This window comes from Rana temporaria, chromosome 5, assembly GCF_905171775.1.
Source record: "Rana temporaria chromosome 5, aRanTem1.1, whole genome shotgun sequence".
Classification (NCBI taxonomy): Eukaryota; Metazoa; Chordata; class Amphibia; order Anura; family Ranidae; genus Rana; species Rana temporaria.
The window spans coordinates 352146385-352162594 of record NC_053493.1 but is presented as its reverse complement, the minus strand read 5'-3'; positions in this window follow the sequence as shown (position 1 = coordinate 352162594).

Below are 16210 nucleotides of genomic sequence, written 5' to 3'. Positions count from 1 at the left end.
AAATCCAATTGAGAATCTGTGGCAAGACTTGAAAATTGCTGTTCACAGACGCTCTCCATCCAATCTGACAGAGCTCAAGCTATTTTGCAAAGAAGAATGAGCAACAATTGCAATGTGCAAAGCTGGTAGAGACATCCCCAAAAAGACTTGCAGCTGAAATTAAAGCAAAATGTGGTTCTAAAAAGGATTGACTCAGGGGGGCTGAATACAAATTCACGCCACACTTTTCACATATTTATTTGTAAAAAATGTTGAAAACCATTTATCATTTTCCTTCCACTTCACAATTATGTGCCACTTTGTGTTGGTCTATTACATAAAAACCCAATAAAATATATTTACGTTTTTGGTTGTAAAATTACAAAATTTTGAAAATTGAAAATCTTTAAAATAATAAATTTGGAAAATTTCAAGGGGTATGAATACTTTTTCAAGGCACTGTATTTGTGTGCAAAAAAATATATAAATTGAATTTAAGTACAGCATTGCATGACCGCGCAATTGTCAGTTAAAAAATAGTGCAGTGCCGTATAGCAAAAAATAGCCTGGTCATGAAGGGGGGTAAAACCTTCAAGTGGCTAGAGAAGAGCTATCAGTAATGTAAAATTAAACTACACTGGAAATAAGTGGTTTAAGGGACAGTATTTATTGATATACAAAAACCTTTTAGTCCATTATTCCCTCTTACCAATGCCCAGCCTATCTTTAGCCTTAAAGTGTATCCAAGAGCTCATCCACACGAGTACTTTTTTTCACAATGCTGAGCTACATGCAGGCAGTCTACTGAATGAGAATGCATCTGACTCACCTGCACAACCGAGTCTGACAAAGACACAAGGAGGGGTGCCCAGACTTGGATGCACAGGCTCTGTGTCCAAGTCCATGCACCTGTCCCTGTGTACCGGTCAAACTCAGCTGTCTAGGTAAGGACCCCATTCACCCTTTTCTTTCGGATAAAGTGAGAGGGATGCTGTTTGTGTCCCCATTAGTTAGACTCATGTTGGACCAAATCCACAAAGATCGTGCCTAACTTATTTTTTTCCATTTAAGTTACACTGCCCTAAAATTTCTCCCTAAGTGCCCGATCCACAAAGCACTTACCTAGAAATTTTGGGCTGTGTAACTTAAATTCCGCCGGCGCAAGGCGTTCCTATTGTAATGGGGGCGATTCCCATTTAAAATAGGTGCGCTCCCGCGCCGGCTGTACTGCGCATGCTCGTGACGTCATTTTCCCGACGTGCATAGCGCGAAATTACGTTACGTCGAGCTTTGTGGATTGCGACGGGTCAATAAAGTTGCGTCGGAAAAAAAAAAAGATACGGCGGGAAAAAAAAAATTAAAAATTAAAAAAAAATCGCGTCGCTGGACAGAAAGGTCTGCTTTTACATGGTGTACTAACTTTACACCTTGTAAAAGCAGCCCTAATTTTGCGTATGCAAACTAAAACTTACGGAGAAAAAACGAAGCTGAAAAGCTTTGTTGATCTCCGTAAGTGCTAATTTTCTTACCCGAGGCGGCATTTCGACACGAAATGCCCCCAGCGGCGGATGCGGTACTGCATCCTAAGATCCGGCAGTGTAATTCAATTACACGTGCCGGATCTTCTGCCTAACTATGGAAAACTGATTCTGTGGATCAGTTCCATAGTTAGGAACAGGGATACGACGGAGTAAGTAACAGCAGTTACGCCGGCGTATCCCTTTTGTGGATTTGGCCCATGTTCTCTACATGTATTGTTTACCATTAATACTGAAAGTGAAAGTAAAAGAAAACTCCACATTTTGGGTTGTCACCACAACATGTATAGAAGGGAAATCTTACAATGGGGACACTAATTCAACCAGAGATTCCCTCACTTTTCAGGGATTTCCTCTCACTTTGGGCCGGATTCACAGACACTGGCGCATATTTATGCCGCCGTAGCGTATCTCCTTTACGCTACGCCGACGCAGCGCAGAGAGGCAAGCACTGAATTCACAAAACACTTCCTCCCAAATCTGCGCTGGGTTTCTCAGGCATAAGTCGGCGTAAGTGGAAGTGGGCGTGAGCCATGCTAATGAGGCGTGACCCCATGCAAATGATGGGCCGAGCGCCAGACAGATACCGTGTTTCCCCGAAAATAAGTCCGGGTCTTATATTAATTTTGGCAACAAAAGACACAGTAGGGCTTATTTTTGGAGTAGGTCTTGCCATGTAATGTGCTGTCTTCTCTTCCCCTCTCTCGACCTGCCTGTTAGGAATCCCCAGTGTGAACTAAGCTAAAATGCTTGTAAAATCCTATAATTCACTCTATTACTGTAGTATATAATGTACAATGTGTGTGTTTCTGTAATATAATTGTGCCAAATACCTTCATTATAGCGCCGCTCTGCGCTTTTGTGACCTGCCGGAACTCTCTTCCCTTCATTTATGTTACAGAAACACACACATTGTACATTGTGTACTACTGTAATAGAGTGGGTTATAGGATTTTAAACTAGGGCTTATTTTCGGGTAGGTTCTTATATTGCAGTCCTCCTGGAAAAGTACGATAGGTCTTATTTTAGAGGTAGGTTTTATTTTCGCGGGAAACAGGGTACGTATCGCAACTGTGCATGCGCCGCCCCGTGGGCGCATCTCAGTGCGGATGCTCACAATCACATCGGAACAAACTGCCTAAGATACGTCGGATCACTGCCTACGGCGTGAACGTAACCTACGCCTAGTCATATTCACGGTCCTACACGTAAACTACGTAATATCCGTCGGCTCGTTTTTACCCTGCTGCAGCCCTTTGCATGGCTGCTGCTGAGTTACAGCTCCTTTATGGGGCATAACTTTACGCCAGGCGTATGACTTTACACGCACTGCGTCGGACGGACGTACGTTCGTGAATCGGCGTATCTCCCTCATTTGCATATGTCAATAGAAAATCAATGGGAGCGCCAAATACGTCCAGCGTAAATATGCGCCCACTCTACGCCAGCGTAGGCAAGTTACGTTGGTCGGATGAAGCCTATTTTCAGGCGTATCTTAGTTTCTGAGTCCGGCGCATAGATACGACGGCGCATATTTGCACTTACGCTGCGTATCTCGAGATACGTCGGCGCAAGTGCTTTGTGAATCCGGGCCTTTATGTTTTAGCTATAAGACAGGAAGTGAAGGGAAATCTCCCCAATGGGACACAGAAGGCAAAAAACTTACTGGAGTAATAACCCCCCCCTTACTCTATTCACAATGAAAAAAAGTTTTACTCTCATAAAAATGCAGATTTAAACATTTTGAATTACTTTTAAATGTTGAAACTTATATGAGACGTTGAGTTTACATTTACTTTAAATCAGACCTTCAACAACCAAAATAACACTTTGCAATATTTTAACCCTTCCTCTTCCATAATCTAAAAAAAGGGAAACTTTTTTTAAAGTTTTAATTTTTTTTATTTACCTTTTCTTTTCTTGTTCTCATGATTGTCCTACCTTCTGCTTCCGTTCTTGCATAGGTAAGGATGACGTGAATCCTTCCTTCGGCAACCCGGTGAGGATGAATAAAACTTCTCTTTATTTCATCCAGGAGTACACATATTCCAAACAGAGCCAACACTAAATCCTTGTACACACTACTCGTTTTTTACTTTTTTTCAACCCAGCGGTTTGAACGAAAAAAAAAAACCTGACAGCTTAGGTCGGAAGCCACTATACTAACAATAAAATGTTACTACAATAATCTCCCCTGCGGTGCTATTGAGTTCTGACAGGAGGACGGCCCCTCTGCCAAAACACTCCGGTCAGCCATTGACCATTAGCTGAGAGCGCTGATCGGGAACAGGTCGGTAGACCTCTTTCGGTTCTGACCCTTCGACACAAGCCGGCCGAATGCCTGGCTTCTATGCCACTGGGTGCCATAAACACGGGCCAAATGACCACTGGTTTCGATTGAATTGGCTGATGCCGCCCGACATTTGGCCTGTGTGTACTAGGCTTGTACTAATATGTGTGTAGCTATGACATGAAGGCTTCTCCTGCAGCTGGCTGGAATACCAATATGATAGATCCCAGAAGGCATAGACATGTGAATAGACACAGCTCCAGATCTCTGATTGAGGATGTGCGATATTTGGGGCTATTGGCGACAGGGGATGTGGCTGAAAGAACCAGGAAGAGACAGCCAACTCCCCATGACATAAAATAGCTTTATGGCAGTATGGGACAGGACCTGCAGTAGGAGACAATGTGAGAGAAGAGGACAGCCCTGGATCCGCTGGGCTGGTGAGCATACAGTAATTATGCAGCATAAACAGGAGGAAGGGTAAATAATACATAAAGAAAATAGAGAAAATAGGTGTTACCGGCGCAAAAAGAAAAAGAAAAAAGGAGTATTTACAAAATTAATCCCTTATTATTTGGTTTGCTGCAATCAGAAATGCATATCACTTGGGATGACGTGAGTAATCTATCTTTATAACCCTAATAAAGCGTTATCTGTGTGCATGTGTTACAAAACATATAAGAGCCGGTTCACACAGAGGCAACACGACTTTCAGCGCGACTTTGGGAGGCAACTTGAACACGACTTGAGTATGAATCACAACGCGACTTACAACACGACTTGAAGTTGCCTCCAGGAAGGGGAACTCGATGCCAAATTCTAAATAAAAAACCGGCATGGGTTCCCCCTCCAAGAGCATACCAGGCCCTTAGGTCTGGTATGGATTTCAAGGGGAACCCCCTACGCCGAAAAAATGGCGTGGGGGTCCCCCAAATCCATACTAGACCCTTATCCGAGCACGCAGACCGGCCGGTCAGGAAAGGGGTGGGGATAAGCGAGCTCCCCCCCCTCCTGAGCCGTACCAGGCGGCATGCCCTCAACATAGGGGGGTGGGTGCTTTGGGGCAAGGGGGCGCCCTGCGGCCCCCCCACCCCAAAGCACCTTGCCCCCATGTTGATGGGGACAAGGGCCTCTTCCCGACAACCCTGGTCGTTGGTTGTCGGGGTCTGTGGGCGGGGGGCTTATCGGAATCTGGGAGCCCCCTTTAATAAGGGGGCCCCCCAGATCCCGGCCCTCATAGTGTAGTAGTGGCCATCATAGTGTAGTAGATAAAAACTTGTTTATTCAATTAAAAAATACAAAGATTATTGCACTCACATATTCATGTGCCTCTATGCCGGCACCCTGATTCTTCAGCCGTGTATGCGATTTAGAGAAAGTGTGTTCCTATATCAGCGTGCCCCGCAAGCCTCTCCTGCGATCGGCGGTGTGTCGCGTGGGTTCCAACCCTATTCACATATACACATAGTGGGACACGCAAGACTTATATGTTTTGTAACACATGCACACAGATAACGCTTTATTAGGGTTATAAAGATAGATTACTCGCTAGTTGTGGATTTAATTAATAGGTTAGCGCAATCCATTTACTGTTTAAATAATACATAAACTATATTTTTGGGGAGTGGGAAAAGTTCCTCTTTAATGAGCTGATGTCCAAAAATTATAAGGAATGGCAAGACCCAGAGGGAAAAAAATATAAGTAATAAACCAGTCACAAGGAGATGAAGAAAATAGGATATCATTATGATAGTATTTGTGTTAAATTTTCTAAAATGATGGCAATAAAAAAGCCTCATAGTAATCTTAGTGTATGCAGTATGTGATTGCTTTTTTTTTATGAAAGACACAATAAATTTTAACCAGTGACTTTATTGCTATGTTTAACATATTTATTGAATCATAAAGAAGTCATATAAAATGAGGCTATATGTAGTTCATCGTAAAATAATCAGCGTAATTTGTTTTGTTCCTTACATCTCTTTGTTCTCCTTTATTAATCTTCCTACTCCTTCTTGATGTTTTTGCTTTGTATGTATGTACAATTTTCCCAGTTGCACCCCAGGATTTTATAAGTATAACAAGCAGAGCTTTTTTTCTCAGAAAATAGGTGCAGGAACTCAACCACGACCCCGTTCAGATTTAAAAAACAGTAGAAGGGTCTTAAAGGGGCATTAAATACCAGGATTGCATTACATACAGAGTTCAGGGGGTTACACACAGAATGCAGAGCTGTCACTTGTAAACACAGAAACCAGACTTCTGTGTTTACAAGTGATTGTGGTGAGCAGGCACCAAAGGGTCTGAGCCAGAGGTGGTGGAACTGAGTTCCCCCAAGTTCCCCCTGAAAAAAAGCCCTGATAACAAGTGTAACGATGCCTAAAGCCCTGTACATACGATCGGACCTTTGTCCGTCCAAATTCACATCGGAATTCCGACGGAATTCCATCGGAGCAAAAGAGAACATGTTCTCTATGTAAACTCTGATGGAATTCATCGGAATTTCCGATGGAACTACTCCAATGGGGCATACACACGGTCGGAATCTCTGATGGAAAAAGTCAGCCGGACTTTTTCCATCGGAAATTCCGATCAAGTGTACGGGGCTTAGGAGGTGGTTAGGGACCCACAGGCATCTGGGAGGTCTAGCATCTCAAACCTGATGCCGCGTACACACCATCACTTTATGTGATGAAAAAAAACGACACTTTCTGTGAAGTAAAAAATGACGTTTTTGAAACTTCAATTTTCAAAGACGAAGTTGCCTACACACCATCGTTTTCTCACAATGATCTTGCAAAGTGAGGTTACGTTCCACCACGTTTTACCATTGAAGCTTGCTTCTGGGCATGCGTGGATGAAAAAACGTCTTAGAAAACGACGTTTTTTGCTACACACGGTCAATTTCTGTGAAGTAAAAAGTGCACTTTTGAAAAACGACACATAAAATTGAAGCATGCTTCAATTTTTTTTGGTCGTTTTTTACAAGACATAAAACGACGTTTTCCCCCACACACGGTCAATTAAAGTGACGTTTTTAAAAACGTCATTTTTTTTCATCACATAAAGTGATGGTGTGTACGCGGCATTAGAGTGGAAATCTTGACTCTTATGCCGCGTACACACACTCGGAATTTCCGACAACAAATGTTCGATGGGAGCTTGTTGTCGGAAGTTCTGACTGTGTGTCCATCAGACCGTTTTCATCAGACGAACCGATCGTGTGTACGCGGCATTACAGTTAAGTTTGATGGGTAGGCAGGGATGGGTGTACAGACCTGGAAACGCAGGCCTCAGGCTCTTCTCTGTGAGTTTTTATGTGAATGTGCAGCTCTAAATTCCTGTATTGTCCATTGGCAGCAGCTTTTACTCAGCTATCTGCAGTAAAGTTTCTCCTCAAGACACTTCATACATGCAACATGCACCAGTGGAAATCCATCTCCTGATGGTTTGCCCGGGAGGCATAAAAATCATAACTCAGCAATATTGTTTTTTTATTATTTTATAGGTCCAAAACACATCGTTTTGCTCTTCGAGTTCCTTGTGAAGCCGCCGAGGATCTTGGCGAGCCAAGTTTCCCCATTGACTAACGAGGAAATAGAGAACATGTTCTCTATTTGGCTCGACGAGTTCCTCGTCGGCTTCCTCAGCCAAAAGTGTACACACGACCGGGTTTCTCGGCAGAATACGGCTCCGATCGAGTTTCTGGCTGAATTCTGCCGAGAAACTCGGTCGTGTGTACGGGGCCTTTCTTCTGAAAAATAATAATAATCTAAAGGGGTGTCAAAATACAAATTAATTCAGCAATTTAGTTTGAGAAGGACAGGGCAGGGCAGTGAAGTTGTACAGAAAATTCTGCAAGAAAGAACAGATAAATAGTTGCCCGTAGTGAATAATTCAATTGTAGATTTAATTTTTCAGGAGGCAGTAAGGGAAATAGAGTAATTACCTGCGTACTTTCTATAAATCTACCCTGGCACTTCCAACACCTTATTAACCGTCTGGATATGGGGAAGGAGAATATAACACAATTGTACTCTACCCGTCTGTCAATTTTTTTATCGTACTCCTATAGTAAAAGCATTTGGTGCCGGACAGTTTTTGGTTTCCCAAGTTTCCTCTGGCTACTAAGTACGTTTTAGTTGGTGACAATTTGGAACAGGAAAGACCAGACAAAAATGACTTTCTTCATTCTTGCTTAGGGTCATAATGTGAAATGTGTTTTCATGAAGTTACAGAAAAACAAAAGAAGAAAACGTGAAGAACGATATTGATTAATAGACATTTGTCCCAGTCAGAGCCTGATTTTTGCATAGACAACGTAGGCTGTGGCCTAAATCGACAGGACTGCCAGGGGTGGCACAAAACCACAGACACGGTATTACCATACCTCCCAACTTTAAATTGAGGAATCAAGGGACACCCTATTAGCAAAAGTATGTAGGTATGGGGACACGCCCCCCTTAAAGGAAAATTATACAAAAAAATGATTAGTTAAACCCACAAGTTTTTTTATTTTTTTACCACTGCTATTTCTTTATACTGCCATTTGACACTTACAAATGCAGCAATTTAGAAATTTGGATGAAAGGTTTAGCACTGGGAAACATTTTTTGGTAGATAGTGCATTTTATATATAACCAGGCCCGGACTGGCCATAGGGCATACCGGGCATTTGCCCGGTAGGCCGCCTGGCTGTCAGGCCGATTGTTCTAAATTAGATCTCTCATGCCTCCTCCACTCCTCTCCCGGCCTTCTAGCATCTTCTTCCAACTCCTGGGGGGACGAGGCATTGCCGAGCGAGCAGCGCCGGCCGGCCGTGGTTGCTCGGTGACAGGCCCGCCCCCCAGGGGTGGACTGACCATTCAGGCTCTTTGGCTGAGTACCTGTGGGCCGAGGCATGCAGAGGGAACTCCAGCCGTGGGATGGAGGCTCCAGCCGTGGGATGGATGGCGAGAACGGGCTGTGAGGAGAGAGAGGGGGACACTTCCTGGACTGAAGTGTTACTTGCTGTCTGTCTTCCCTGTCAGGCGTAGCGATCTCCGCCCGACAGGAGCTTCCTAGTCCCGGCCGCATGATGTCATTCACAGGCTGGGAGGCGGGATGAGCCGAGGAGAGGCTGCTGCAAAGACCTGTGAAGCGCCGTGCCTGTGCAACAGTGCAAGTAAGTTAGAAGAGGTTAAAAACCTTACCTAAGGCACTGTTGTCACAGTGGCTTTGCTGTGTTATTTGCCTAAAGTGATTAACTCTTGGGGGGGGGGGGGGGGTTAATTTACAATGGTATTTTATAATATGCAGCATGGAGGAGGTTAATGTACTGCCACTGGTCACTGATGCATTGGTGACCAGTGGCAGTTAATTAACCCCTTTGTGCTGCATTAGTGACACCAGTGTCAGTGTTTATTAACCCCTATATTGTGCAGCATGAAAGGGTTAATAAACACTGACACTGGTGTCACTAATGCAGCACAAAGGGGTTAATTAATCGCCACTGACCACCAATGCATCAGTGGCCAGTGGTGTATTTGATACTACCCACCCCATACACCCCACAACCCTCTCATGTACATACCACCCACCCCCATACACTTCGCACCCCTCTCATGTACATACCACCCACCGCCATACACTCCGCACCCCTCTCATGTACATACTACCCCCCAACATACACTCCGCACCCCTCTCATGTACATACTACCCCCCAACATACACTCCGCACCCCTCTCATGTACATACTACCCCCCAACATACACTCCGCACCCCTCTTATGTACATACTACCCCCCCAACATACACTCCGCACCCCTCTCATGTACATACTACCCCCCAACATACACTCCGCACCCCTCTCATGTACATACTACCCCCCAACATACACTCCGCACCCCTCATGTACATACTACCCCCCAACATACACTCCGCACCCCTCTCATGTACATACTACCCCCAACATACACTCCGCACCCTCTCATGTACATACTACCCCCCAACATACACTCCGCACCCCTCTCATGTACATACTACCCCCCAACATACACTCCGCACCCCTCTTATGTACATACTACCCCCCAACATACACTCCGCACCCCTCTCATGTACATACTACCCCCCAACATACACTCCGCACCCCTCTCATGTACATACTACCCCCCAACATACACTCCGCTCCCCTCTCATGTACATACTACCCCCCAACATACACTCCGCACCCCTCTCATGTACATACCACCCACCCAACATACACTCCGCACCCCTCTCATGTACATACCACCCCCCCCCAACATACACTCCGCACCCCTCTCATGTACATACCACCCACCCAACATACACTCCGCACCCCTCTCATGTACATACTACCCCCAACATACACTCCGCACTCCTCTCATGTACATACCACTCATCGCCATACACTCTGCACCCCTCTCATGCACATACCACCCACCGCCATACACTCCGTACCCCTCTCATATACATACCTCCCACCTCCATACACTCCACACCCCTCCGTACCGATCACTCACTGTGTTCTTTTAGTAAAGATAGGGGCTGGTAAATTACATTTAGGCTATGCTGCAGTTAATATTTAAATGTCCGCTCTATGCAGCTTAGCTGCAATATGTAGTTGGAGATTGTGTAGCTGTGGCTTGAGTGTGGGCGGGGACACAGGGGGCCCCATGATCTCCTATTGCCCCAGGGCCCCATGAGTTGTCAGTCCATGACTGTATGGGCTGATCAATCTAAAATGCCCGGGCCTATTATTTGTCCCAGTCCGGGCCTGTATATAACTATATAGATCAGACCAACATGAGGGACAAATGAAGAGGAAATAGTGACAGAGGGACTTTGTTCCAAATCAGGGAGAGTCCCTCGAAATCAGAGGCAGTTGGGAGCTATGCAATTGCAAGGTTTGATCTGGCCCTCTGATGTAAGAGGGAATTCTGATGGGGACACTAATATAAAGGGGGCTCTGATGTAAGGGGGGAGTCTGATGGGGACACTTACGTAAAGGGGCTCTGATGTAAGGGGGGAGTCTGATGGGGATACTCACATAAAGGGGGCTCTGATGTAAGAGGGAATTCTGATGGGGATACTCACATAAAGGGGGCTCTGATGTAAGGGGGGAGTCTGATGGGGACACTCACATAAAGGGGGCTCTGATGTAAGAGGGAATTCTGATGGGGATACTCACATAAAGGGGGCTCTGATGTAAGGGGGGAGTCTGATGGGGACACTCACATAAAGGGGGGCTCTGATGTAAGAGGGAATTCTGATGGGGATACTCACATAAAGGGGGCTCTGATGTAAGGGGGGAGTCTGATGGGGACACTCACATAAAGGGCCCTCTGATGTAAGAGGGAATTCTGATGGGGATACTCACATAAAGGGGGCTCTGATGTAAGGGGGGAGTCTGATGGGGATACTCACATAAAGGAGGCTCTGATGTAAGGGGGGAGTCTGATGGGGATACTCACATAAAGGGGGCTCTGATGTAAGGGGGGAGTCTGATGGGGACACTCACATAAAGGGAGCTCTGATGTAAGGGGGGAGTCTGATGGGGATACTTACGTAAAGCGGGCTCTGATGTAAGTGGAGGAGTCTGATGGGGACACTCACATAAAGCGGGCTCTGATGTAAGGGGGAGTCTGATGGGGACACTTACGTAAAGGGAGCTCTGATGTAAGTGGAGGAGTCTGATGGGGACACTCACATAAAGGGGGCTCTAATGTAGGGGTAACTCAAGTTTACTTGGCATTTCTTGCCTTTGTATTACTGAATATTTGCTGCTGTTCTAAATCATATCATGCTGCTTACAAAAAAAAAACAAAAAAAAAAAACAAGTAAAACGTATTCATTTAGGGCCAGTTCACACCATATGCTTTTCTGCATGTGTGTTTTTGACATGTTCCGGTGTATTTTTGGATGTAGTCCAGTGCATTCCTCCGGCTCCCACTGTTTTTCTTAAGTAAGGAGATGTGTGTTCCAGTAAATTTTCTGGAGCATCCAAGTGCGTTCCAGTGCATTTTTATTGTGTTTTACAGCGTTCCAGTATAGTCCAGTGCAGGAAAAATGCAGCATGTTCTACTTATTTTTTCTGGGACTGGAACGCACTGGATATGCAAGCACTGGTGTGAACTTTGCCATTGAAAACCAAAATAACCTACTTTCCATGCGTTGTTGACGCAGAACAATGCACAGCACTGCATGTTGTGTGATCTGGCCCTTATCTAAATTTGATTTGTTCACTTGTAAAACTGACTTTTTTTTTTTTGGCCTGAAAATATTTGTAAAGTATAATGTGGCCCCTGTACTGAAAAGTTTGGAGATCCCTAGTCAAAAACGACAGTTGTGCTTGTTCTGGGTCAGTATTGGATACTTTTGAGTAGCATAGTAGAGGTCAGCAATGGCCGCCTGCATATTTTTCTCATTATAGGTTTCCTTTAACTGGTTGCCGACCAGCCGCCGTCGTTTTACGGCGGCAGGTCGGCTCCCCTGCGCGAGAGCACGTAATATAACGTCGGCTCTCGCGCAGGCCCCCCGCTCGCCCCCGACTCCCGTGCGCGTGCCTGGCGGGCGCGATCGCCGCCGGGCACACACGATCGCTCGTTACAGAGCGGGGACTGAGAGCTGTGTGTGTAAACACACAGCTCCTGGTCCTGTCAGGGAGAGAAATGCCTGATCTTCTGTTCATACAATGTATGAACAGCGATCAGTCATTTCCCCTAGTGAGGCCACCCCCCCTACAGTTAGGACACACCCAGGGAACATACTTAACCCCTTCCCCGCCCCCTAGTGTTAACCCCTTCACTGCCAGTGGCATTTTTATAGTAATCCAATGCATTTTTATAGCACTGATCGCTATAAAAATGCCAATGGTCCCAAAAATGTGTGAAAAGTGTCAGAAGTGTCCGCCATAATGTCGCAGCACCGAAAAAAAATCGCTGATCGCCGCCATTACTAGTAAAAAAAAATAATAATAAAAATGCCATAAAAATACCCCTATTTTGTAAACGCTATAACTTTTGCGCAAACCAATCAATAAACGCTTATTGCGATTTTTTTTTACAAAAAAATATGTAGAAGAATACTATCGGCCTAAACTGAGGAAATTTTTTTTTTTTTTATATATATTTTTGGGGGATATGTATTATAGCAAAAAGTAAAAAATATTAATTTTTTTCAAAATTGTCGCTCTATTTTTGTTTATAGCGCAAGAACTAAAAACCGCAGAGGTGATCAAATGCCACCAAAAGAAAGCTCTATTTGTGGGGAAAAAAGGACGTAAATTTTGTTTGGGAGACACGTCGCACGACCGCGCAATTGTCAGTTAAAGCGACGCAGTGCCGAATCGCAAAAAGTGCTCTGGTCTTTGACCAGCAATATGGTCCGGGGGTTAAGTGGTTAAAGTCTGGCATAGATCTGTGATGCTCATGTATAGCACTGTATATGGACCTGTTGAATGGACGTTGTGATAAATCCATTTATCCATGGTAAATCAAGCCATAGCAAACAATTGGCATTCTGCAGTGATATCAGTTTCTAGCAGAGGACAGAAGTCGGACTGGCGATCTGCTAGAAGCAGAGGTGATTGACAACATAATTATACAGTTTGAATTGTCTTGTGAGTGCAGACAAATTTATTGGTCACTCAGGTATGCGACCAGAGTCGCCTTAGCAAACAGCAAACATATAGCCTTAGGGGATCTCCTGTCTTATGTTAATCAAATCTAAGACAGCAATGACATGCATATGATTATTATTATATGACAGTGCATTTTCTAACAGGTCCATGAGGTTAACCACTTGACCTCCAAAAGATTTACCCCCCTTCATGACCAGTCCCTTTTTTTTTGCAGTACGGCACTGCGTTACTTTAACTGACAATTGCGCGGTCATGCGACACAAATAACATTTATGTCCTTTTTTTCCAACCAATAGAGCTTTATTTTGGTGGTAGTTGATCATTTTATTTTTTGCACCATAAAAAAAATAAAAAGACTGACAATTTAGAAGGAAAAAAAAACAACAATATTTTTTTACTTTCTGCTATAAAACATATCAATTAAAAAATTTAGGCAAATATGTATTCTGCTACATGTCTTTGATAAAAAAAAATCCCATTAAGCGTATATTGATTGGTTTGTGCAAAAGTTATTGCGTCTACAAACTATGGGATATACACTGGAATTTATATTCATTTATTTATTTTTTACTCGTTTATGTTTTTTAATGTGGCGGCGATCTGCATCTTATAGCGGGACTACGATATTGTGGCGTGCATTTAGACACCAACTGACACTTTTTGGGAAGCAGTGACACTAATGCAGTGGTCAGTGCTAAAAATATGCACTGTCACTGTACTAATGACACTGGCTGGGAAATGGAGAAACATTTTGGGCAATCAAAGGGTTAAATGTGTGCCCAGCCAGTGTTTTGGTGTACTGTGTGAGGTGCTTTTACTAAGGGAAGTGATTGATTTTATTCCTGCTTTTGCGGGGAAAGAAAATCCATTACTTCTCCACTGACAGGACAGGGCTCTGCCTAATTTACTGTATTTATCGGGGTATTGCGCGCTCCGGCGTATAGCACGCACCCCTAATGTGGACCTGTATTCCTGTAAAAAAAAAACATTTTAGTACTTACAGTTTTGGTGTCTTGCGCGGCGTCCATCGGCGGCCTCGTCGGGTCCGGCCTCTGTCTGCGGCTTTGGTGGTGTCCTCCTCGTCGGGTCCGGCGTCCGTCTGCGGCTTCGGTGGTGTCCTCCTCGTTGGGTCCGGGGTCCGGCGTCCGTCTGCGGCTTTGGTGGTGTCCTCCTCGTTGGGTCCGGCGTCCGTCTGCGGCTTCGGTGGTGTCCTCCTCGTTGGGTCCGGGGTCCGGCGTCCGTCTGCGGCTTCGGTGGTGTCCTCCCGGCTTCTCCCACGCTGTTACCCGTCAAATCACCGCTTCCCGCGCTCAGTTTGAATGCCTGCGCCGACATATACCGTCGTGCAGTACACTCGGCTACATCCGGCCAGGCTCGGCTTCGCTCGTGCTCACGCTCTGTGACGTTTATGCGTGAGCACGAGCGAAGCCGAGCCTGGCCGGATGTAGCCGAGTGTACTGCACTCGGTATATGTCGGCGCAGGCATTCAAAATGAGCACGGGAAGCGGGTATCGGCGTATATCGCGCACCCACGATTTTCCCCTTATTTTAAGGGGAAAAAAGTGTGCGGTATACGCCGATAAATACAGTACATAGGCAGGGCTCTGTCCTGCGTACACTATAATTGGCAGGTGCGAAGGGGCGTGGCCAAGATGGCGACCTAGACGGACGTGTGCTAGAGGAGCTCCGCTCATCACGACCCGTTTACCCGTTATTCCAGGGATCCACCACTACCTTTTACCCTGATTGAAGCTGGAGGCACTCGGGTATGCGTAAGGGCAAGGCCGGCTCTGGACGGAAAGGAGGCTCCACGACTAAAGCAAGTCCCCAGCCGAAACTGCCGCTGACTCCTGTAGGCCGCGCGCACATGGCATCCCAGACGGCGCCTCCCCCGGCAAACGCATCGGAGGAAGACCGCTTCCAGGCGCTCATGCTGGCGATACAAGGCTGCCAGACCACCCTCACGGGTAAGATTGACACCCTGCAGCTGGACCTCGGGCTCCTGCGGAGGGACCTGGATGGCATACGGGAGCGGCTGGGGGAGGCGGAGCGGCGGGTCGGGGATTCGGAGGACTCCATCCGCGATCACCGTGCCTCCATACATACTCTCCAGGTGAGAGTGAAGGCCCTAGAGTCGCGGGCAGAAGACAGCGAGAACCGCAGCAGGAGAAATAATCTCCGTGTGGTGGGTCTCCCAGAGGGGGCGGAGGGCCAAGACCCGACGGCGTTCACTGAAACTCTGCTCAGGAATTTGCTGCCACAGGCCCAATTTTCCCCGCACTTCGTGGCTGAGAGGGCCCACAGGATGCCACCGGGCCGCGCCGTGCCTGGGGCCCCCCCGCGCACCTTTATTTTCCGTCTGCTCAACTTTCGCGACAGGGATCTGGCGCTGAGAGAGGCCAGGAGAGTGGGGGAACTCCGCTTTGAAAACACGCGGCTGATGATGTTCCCGGACTACTCCTTGGACACCCAGAGGCTTCGCAGGACATTCGACCATGTCAAGGTGCTGCTCCGTGCTAAAGGCCTGAAATATAGTATGCTGTTCCCGGCTCGCTTGAGGGTCATTGACGGCGAGTCCACCCGCTACTTTACTTCGCCGGAAGAAGCTTCTCACTGGCTGGACACCCTGCCCCGGCATCGGTAACTGTGTTGTTTTGGATGTGATCCCCACCCTGCTCCCTTCCCCCTCTTATTTTGATTTTTTTTTTTTTTTTTTTTCCCCTTAAAAATGGCTGCACATGAACGTTGCTCTCTTCGCTACCTG